The sequence below is a fragment of the Cervus canadensis genome, chromosome X, assembly GCF_019320065.1.
Source record: "Cervus canadensis isolate Bull #8, Minnesota chromosome X, ASM1932006v1, whole genome shotgun sequence".
Taxonomy (NCBI): domain Eukaryota; kingdom Metazoa; phylum Chordata; class Mammalia; order Artiodactyla; family Cervidae; genus Cervus; species Cervus canadensis.
Window position 1 is genome coordinate 45,848,505 of NC_057419.1, and position 8,323 is coordinate 45,856,827.

General features: G+C 38.0%; 1 non-coding gene across 1 annotated transcript; it reads left to right on the top strand.

Moving 5' to 3' along the window:
- The first annotated feature begins 4,088 nt into the window (after positions 1-4,088).
- On the top strand, positions 4,089-4,195 carry LOC122436087. The gene has a single exon (XR_006267858.1). It is a non-coding gene; the product is annotated as a U6 spliceosomal RNA (small nuclear RNA).
- The last annotated feature ends 4,128 nt before the right edge of the window (positions 4,196-8,323 follow it).

Consider the following 8,323-nt stretch of genomic DNA (forward strand, 5'->3'; position numbering starts at 1 on the left):
CTGCACCTGAAGTAGATCTTCCACTCAAGGAGTGGGGGCTATGTGGAAAATATAAAGGATAATAAGGACCATTGTAAATTCTACAGTAAAAAATTGTATTACCTAGAAGAAATGGAAAAAATGGAATGGCAACCTGCTCCAGGATTCTTGCCTGGAGGATCCCAGGGACAGAGGAGCCTGGCAGACTACAGTCCATGGAATCACGAAGAGTGACTTGAGAAAGGAGAATGAAGCTGGAGTATCATGGTCCCTGATTTCAAAATACACTACAAAGCTATTTAATCAAAACAGTATGGTACCAGCACAAAAGCAGACACACAGATCAATGAAACAGAAATGAGAGCCCAGAAATAAACCCACACATGTATGGACAATTAGTTTATGACAAAAGAGAAAGAACATACAGTGAAGAAAGGGAAGTCTGTTCAATAAATGGTGCTGGTAAAATTGAACAGCCATATGTAAAAGAATGAATCTAGACCATTATCCTATGCCACAAATAGGAACTCAAAGTGGATTAAAGACATGCATGTAGGACCTGAAACCATAAAATCCCCAGAAGAAAACATAGGCAGTAACCTCCTTGACATTGGTCTTAGTGATGTTTTTGTAGATTTGACTCCAAAGGCAAAGGAAACAAATGTAAAAATAAACAAATGAGACTACATCAAACTACAAAGCTTTTGCACAGTGAAGAAAACCATTATCAAAACAAAAAAGCAAACTACTGAATAGGAGAAGATATTTGCAAATCCAATAAGATGTTACTATCAATATATAAAGAACTCATACAGCTCAACAACAACAAAAATAGTCTAATTAAAAGTGGGCAGATACATGAATAGACATTTTTCTATAGAAGACATATAGATGACCAACATGAAAAGATGAAAAGGCACATGAAAAGATGTTCAACATCACTAATTATTAGGGAAATGCACATCAAAACCACAGTAAGATATCATCCCACCCATACCTATTAGAGTGGCTGTTATCAAAAAGACAAGAAATAACAAATATTGGAGAGGATATGGAGAAAAGGGAATCCTTGTACACTGTTGGGAGGGATTGTACATTGGTGCAGCCACTATGGAAAACTGCATGCAGATTTCTAAAAAAAAAATTAAGAATACAGCTACCATGAAAAGTGACAGTGAAAGTGTTAGTTACTTAGTTGTGTATGACTCTTTGCGACTCCATGGACTGTAGCTCTTCTTGCTCCTCTGTCCATGGAATTCTACAGGCAAGAAGACTAGAGAGGGTAGCCATTCCCTTCTCCAGGGCATCTTCCCCACCAAGGGATTGAACCTGGGCCTCCTGCATTGCAGGCAGATTCTTTACCATCTGAGCCACCAGGGAAGACATAGAACTACCATAGTGGATAGTGAAAGTTGTTCAGTCATATCCAACTCTTTGCAGCCCCATGAACTGTACAGTGCATGGAATTCTCCAGGCCAGAATACTAGAGTGGGTAGCCTTTCCCTTCTCCAGGGAATCTTCCCAATCCAGGGATCGGACCCAGGTCTCCCACATTGCAGGTAGATTCTTTACCAGCTGAGCCATAAGGAAACTACCATATGACCCAGCATTTCTACTTCTGGGTATTTATCTCAAGAATATGAAAATACTGATTTGAAAAAATATAGGCACCCCTATATTCATTGTAGCATTATGTACAATAGCCAAGATATGGAAACAACATAAGTGTTCATTGACTGAGGGATGGATAAAGAAGATGAGGTGTATATATACAATGGAATACTACTCAGCCAAAAAGAATGTTGTCATTTGTGATAACATGGATGGGCCTTCAGGGTGAAATAAGTGAAATAAGTCAGAAGGAAAAAGACCAACACTGTATGATTTCAATTATATGTAGAATCTAAACAAAACAAAAGCAAACTCATAGATACAGAGAACAGCTTGATTACCAGAGAGGAAAGGGGTTGGGGGTGGGTGAAAGGGATGAAGGGAGTCAATTATATGGGGATGGATAGTAACTAGACTTTTGGCAGTGATCACATTATAGTGTGTATAGCTGTCAAATTATAATGTTGTACACCTGTGACTTATATATAAACAAAAAATAAAATTGTTTTTGTTTGCAGATAATAAAATCTCATGTAGAAAATCCTAAAGTCTTCACAAAAAAAACCTGCTAATCGGTAGATTCAGAAAAGTTGCAGGATACAAAATCAGTTGCATTTCTATATGCTAACAATGAAATATCTGAAAAAGAAAACAATCTCATTAATAATAGCATTAAAAACAATACAATAGTTAGGAAAATAGTTCTAAAAATAGTTCCCTAAAATAGTTAGGGAAAATTTTAACCAAAGAGGTAAAAGATGTGTACATTGAAAATTATAAGACTTTGATGAAAGAAATTGAGAAGACACAAAAAAGGGGAAGATATCCTGTGTTCACGGATTAGAAGAATTAATATTATTAAAATGTCCATACTTTCCAAAGCCATTTATATACTCAGTGCATCTCTATCAAAATTCTGGTGGCATTTAAAAAGTTTTCTTTCTTTCTTTTTGACTGTGCTGGGTCTTCATTGCTGTGTGTGGGCTTCCTCTAGTTGTGGTGAGCAGGAGCTACACTCTAGTTGTGGTACATGGGCTTCTCTCTGCGGTGGGCTCTCTTGTTGCCAAGCATGGGCCCTAGGCAAGTGGCCTTCAGTAGTTGTGGTGCATGGACCCAGCTGCCCTGTAGCATGTGGGGTCCTCCCCGACCAGGGATCAAACCCATGTCCCCTGCATTGACAGGCAGATTCTTAACCACTAGACTACCAGGAAAGTCCTCCAATGACATTTTCCACAGAAATAGGAAAACAATCCTAAAATTCATGTGGAAGTACAAAAGACTGAATAGCCAAAGAACTTTTGAGAAAGAAGAACAAAACTGGAGGCATTGTACTTCCTGATTTCAAAGTATATTACAAAGCTATAGTTATAAAAACAGTATACTACTGGCATCAAAACAGACACGTAGGCAAATGGAACAGAACCCAGAAACAAAACCATGCACATACTGTCAACAATATTTGACAAGGGAGCCAAGAATACTCTGGGGAAAGGATAGTGTTTTCAATAAATGGCATTGGGAAAACTGGATATTCACATGTAAAATAATGAAATGGATCCCTATGTTACATCACTCACAAAAATTAACTCAAAATTGATTAAAGACTTAGACATAAGACCTGAACCCATAAAACTCCCAGAAAAAAACATAAGGGAAAAATTCCTTAATGATTTTTGGCAGTGATTTTTTTATGTGACACCAAAAGCACAAACAATGAAAGCAAAAATAAATGAGTGGGACTATAGCAACCTAAAAAGCTTCTGCACAGTGAAAGAAGAAATAAACAAAATGAAGACAACCTATGGAATGGGAGAAAATATTTGCAGACCTTGTATCTGATGATAGGCTAATATTCAAAATAGATAAGGCACTCATACAACTCAATAACAAAAAGAAAAAAAAAAACAACAGAACACTCAATTAAAAATGGTTAAAGGGCCTGAAAAGACATTTTCCCAAAGAATACATACAAATGGCCAACAAGTCACGAAAAGGTGCTCAATATCACCAATCGTCATGGAGATGCAGATTAAAATCACAGTGAGCTATCACCTCATACTTGTTAGAATGGTTATCATCAAAAAGACAAGAGATAACAAGTGGTGGCAAGAATGCAGAAAAAACATTTACTGACGTTGGTGGGAATGTAAATTGGTACAACCATTTGGAAAACAGTATAGAGGTTCCTTAAAAACTTGAAAATAGAATTACCATATGATTTAGCAATCCCATTTCTGGGTATATATCCAAAGGAATTGAAATCAGGATCTGAAATAGATATCTGCACTCCTATGTTCAGTATGGCATTATTAACAACAGCCAATATAAGGAAATAAAGGCCCATTAGTTGAAGAATGGATGAAGAAAATGTGATATATACATATACATGCAGGAATATTATTCAGCCATAAAATGGCAGGAAATCCACTTGTGAAAACCTGGATGGACCTTGAGGGCATTATGCTAAATGAAATAAGTCAGATAAAGATAAATGCTGAGTGCTCGCTTCGGCAGCACATATACTAAAATTGGAACGATACAGAGAAGATTAGCATGGCCCCTGTGCAAGGATGACACGCAAATTCATGAAGCGTTCCATATTAAAAAAAAAAAAGATAAATGCTGAATGATCTCCCTTATATATGGACTCTAACAAGGCTGAACTCATAGAAACAGTATAATGGCAGTTGCCAGCAGCTGGTGTGGGGGTGGTGGTGTTGGGAGAAATGGGATATGTTGGTCAAAGAGTATAAACTTGTAAGATGAACAGGTTCTGGAGATCTAATGTATATTATGGTGAGTATATTTAACAATAGTTTATTATATACTTGAAAGTTGCTAAGAGAGTTAATCTTAAATGTTCTCACCACACACATAGAAAAGGTAGTTATATTAGGTAATGGAGGTGTTAACTAACCTTATTGTGGTAATCATTTCACAATATACACGTGTATCAGATGATCACATTGTATACCTTAAAGTTACACAATGTTAAATGTCAAGTACATCCCAATAAAGCTGGAGAAAAATAAAACCATGCATAACCTTAAAAACACATCAGGAGGAGTATGTTTTCATGTCTCAAACATGTTCTTAAAGGTCTTAAAAAGTCAGAACAGATCTTAAGTATATCAAGAAGTCTCTCAAAATTGAAAGTCATCAGGAAGAGTTTGTTGTTTTTGTAATAGAGTTTCTTGTTGACATGATTCACATCCAGTAAAATTCACTACTTTAAAGTATATAATTTAGTGGCTTTTAGTGTGTATACAAGGTCTTGCAACCATCACCACTATCTAATTGCAGAATATTTTCATCACTCTAAGAATCACTCTAACCCCATGCCCTTTAGCAGTCACTCACCATTCCTCCCTACCCAAAGCTACTGACAATGACTAATCTACTTTCTGTCTCTATGAATTTGCCTATTTTGACATTTCATATAAATGGAATCATATAATATGTGACCTTTTCTTCCCTGGTTTCTTTCCCTTAGTGTAATGTCTTCAAGATCCATCTATGCTATAGTATATATGAGTTACTTCATTTCTTTTTATGGATGAATAATATTCCATTGTATGGATATATCACATTTTTATTTATTCATCAGTTGGTAGACATTTGGGTTGTTTCTATTTTTATATCAATAATATGAATTAATAATAGCCAAAAAGTATAAACAATATAATATATGCTACTATGAACATTTGAGTACAAGTTTTGTGTGAACATCAGTTTTTATTTCTCAGGGAGTATATACCTAGAAGTGAAATTGCTGAGCCATATGGTAAAGTGTGTGTGTATGTGTGTGTGAGTGCACTCAGTCATGTCTGACTCTTTGTGACCCCATGGACTGTAGCCCACCAGGCTCCACTGTCCATGGAATTTTCAAGACAAGAATACTGGAGTGGGCTGCCATTTCCTTCTCCAGGGGATCTTACCGACCCAGGGATCAAACTCGTGTCTCTTGTGTATCCTGCATTGGCAGGCAGGTTCTTTACCAGCTGAACTATTGGGGAAGCCATATGGTAAGGAAGAGTTTCAATTATCTCAGGAAGGGTCATAGATAAAACAAGAAGGGTCTCAGTCATATAGGAAAGGTTTAAATAGATCAGGAAGTGTCACAAATGCATCATAAATGCTCTCAAAGAGAGGAGATGTCTCAAATACAACAGAAATCATCTCAACATAGTCAGGAAGATTTCATAATGTGTTAGTAAGGGCTCCAAACTGAAATGAACATCTTAAATACATCACTAAAGGTCTCAAATTCAAAGGAAAGGTGTCATGTTATCAAGAAAAGTATCAAATCTCTAAGAAGGATCTCAAAAAATAAAGATCTTAAAATTTTATGAGAAAGGGTCAAATAGTTAGGAAAAATGGCAATACATTACGGAGGATCTCAAATATACCAGGAGTCATGTTACCAGCAGGAAGAGACTAAAATAGTCAAGAGGAATATCTAATAGGGTAGTCAACTCAACAGTGGAAACAGTGGCTGACTTTATTTTTCTGGGCTCCAAAATCACTGCAGATGGTGATTGCAGCCATGAAATTAAAAGACGCTTGCTCCTTGGAAGAAAAGCTATGACCAACCTAGACACCACATTGGAAAGCAGAGACATTACTTTGTCAACAAAAGTCCATCTAGTCAAGACTATGGTTTTTCCAGTGGTTATGTATGGATGTGAGAGTTGGACTATAAAGAAAGCTGAGTACCGAAGAATTGATGCTTTTGAACTGTGGTGTTGGAGAAGACTCTTGAGAGTCCCTTGGACTGCAAGGAGATCCAACCAGTCCATCCTAAAGGAGATCAGTCCTGGGTGTTCATTGGAAGGACTGATGTTGAAGCTGAAACTCCAATACTTTGGCCACCTGATATGAAGAGCTGACTCATTTGAAAAGACCCTGATGCTGAGAAAGATTGAGGGCAGGAAGAGAAGGGGACGACAGAGGATGAGATGGTTGGATGGCATCACCGACTCAATGGACATGGGTTTGGGTGGACTTCGGGAGTTGGTGATGGACAGGGAGGCCTGGCGTGCTGCGGTTCATGGGGTCACAAAGAGTTGGACACGACTGAGCGACTGAATTGAACTGAACTGAGTCAACTCAAACAAGCCAGGAAGGGTCTGACACTGGTAAGGAAGTATCTCAGATTTGTCAGGCAGAGTGTAAAATATGTCTCTAATGGTCCTAAAGTGAAAGTAAAAGTGTTAGCTGCTTAGTTGTGTCCAACTCTTTGTGACTCCATGGATTGTAGCCTGCCAGGCTCCTCTGTCCATGGGGTTTTCCAGGCAAGAATACTAGAGTGGACTGCCCTTCCCTTCTCCAGGGGATTTTCCTGATGCAGGAATTGAACCCAGGTCTCCCGCATTGCAGGCAGATTCTTACTGTCTGAGCCACCAGAGAAGCCCGTTCGAATGGTCCTAAACAGTCCAGCAATTTAGGAAAAGTGTCATCTATTAGGAAGGGTCTCAAACTGTCAGGAAGTGTTTCAAACATATTTCACCCTTTCAAACATGTTTTGAATCGTGTTTCAAAAGTGTTTCACCCTTTCAAACACAAAGGGTCACAATTAGAGAAACAGCGTCTCAACCATCACAAATCATCTCAAACAAACCAGGAACACTTTCAAAGTAAGGAAGTGTTTCAAATAGGTAAATGCCTCAGACTGAGAACAACAGTCTCCAATAGTTGAGAAAGGTCATGATATGTCAAGGAGTCTCAAACTTGTCAGGAAGAGTGTCAAATAAAGAAATAACTACTGGTCTCAAACATGTCATGAAGGGTCTTGGGCAAGTCAGAGTCAGTCAGGAAGAGCCTCAACTTTGTAAGTGTTTCAAACATAGCAGGCACATCTCAAGTGGACAGGAAGAGACTCATCATGTCAAGATGTGCTTCAAACATGACAAGAAGTGTCACAAAGAGAGAAGAAGGATCTGAAATATATCACATATCCTCTCAAACCAAACTGGAAGCTTCTCAAAGTAATAAGGAAGGGTTATGAATAAGTCAGTAAGAGTCTCAAAAGAAAATGGAGTGTCTCTGATACAACCCAGAGAATCAACATCTCAGGAAGGGAGGGACTCAAATGAATTAGGAAAGCTTTCAAATACATCAGGAAGAAGAGCACACAGGTCAAGAAGTTTCTCAGACCTATTAGGAATGTCGCGAGTAGAGAGGAAGGGCCTTGCATGCATCAGGAATATTCTCAAACAAGTCGAACAAGTACATAAAGGTCTCAGACAGAGAGAAAGACATCTAAATACCTTCAGAAGAGTCTCAAAGTTGTCAAGAAAGATTTCAAGTAAGTTGAGGAGGGAAGATTTCAAGCAAGTAGAAATAAATATTCCTATTATATCAGGAAGAGTCTCAAAGAAGTCATGGGTGCTCTAAAACATGTCAGGAAGGGGTTTAAATATGTCAGGAAGGTTCTCAGATATGTGAGGAAAAATCTCACACATGACTGGAAGCATCTTAAACTTCTCCAGAACAGTCTAGAACAGAGACGGAAAGTCTCAAATACATAAGGAAGCATCTCAAATAAGTGTTCTCAAGGTAGTAAGGATGGACCATAAATAAATCAGTCAGGTTTACTGAACTGAAGGAAGTGGCTCAAGTTCATTTGTGAGTTTTAACCATGTCAAGAAGATTCTCAAACAAGTCGGGAAGAGTCTCAAGCAAGTTAGAAAAGATTTCACAGATGTCAGGAAGAGTTTCAAAGATGTTATGA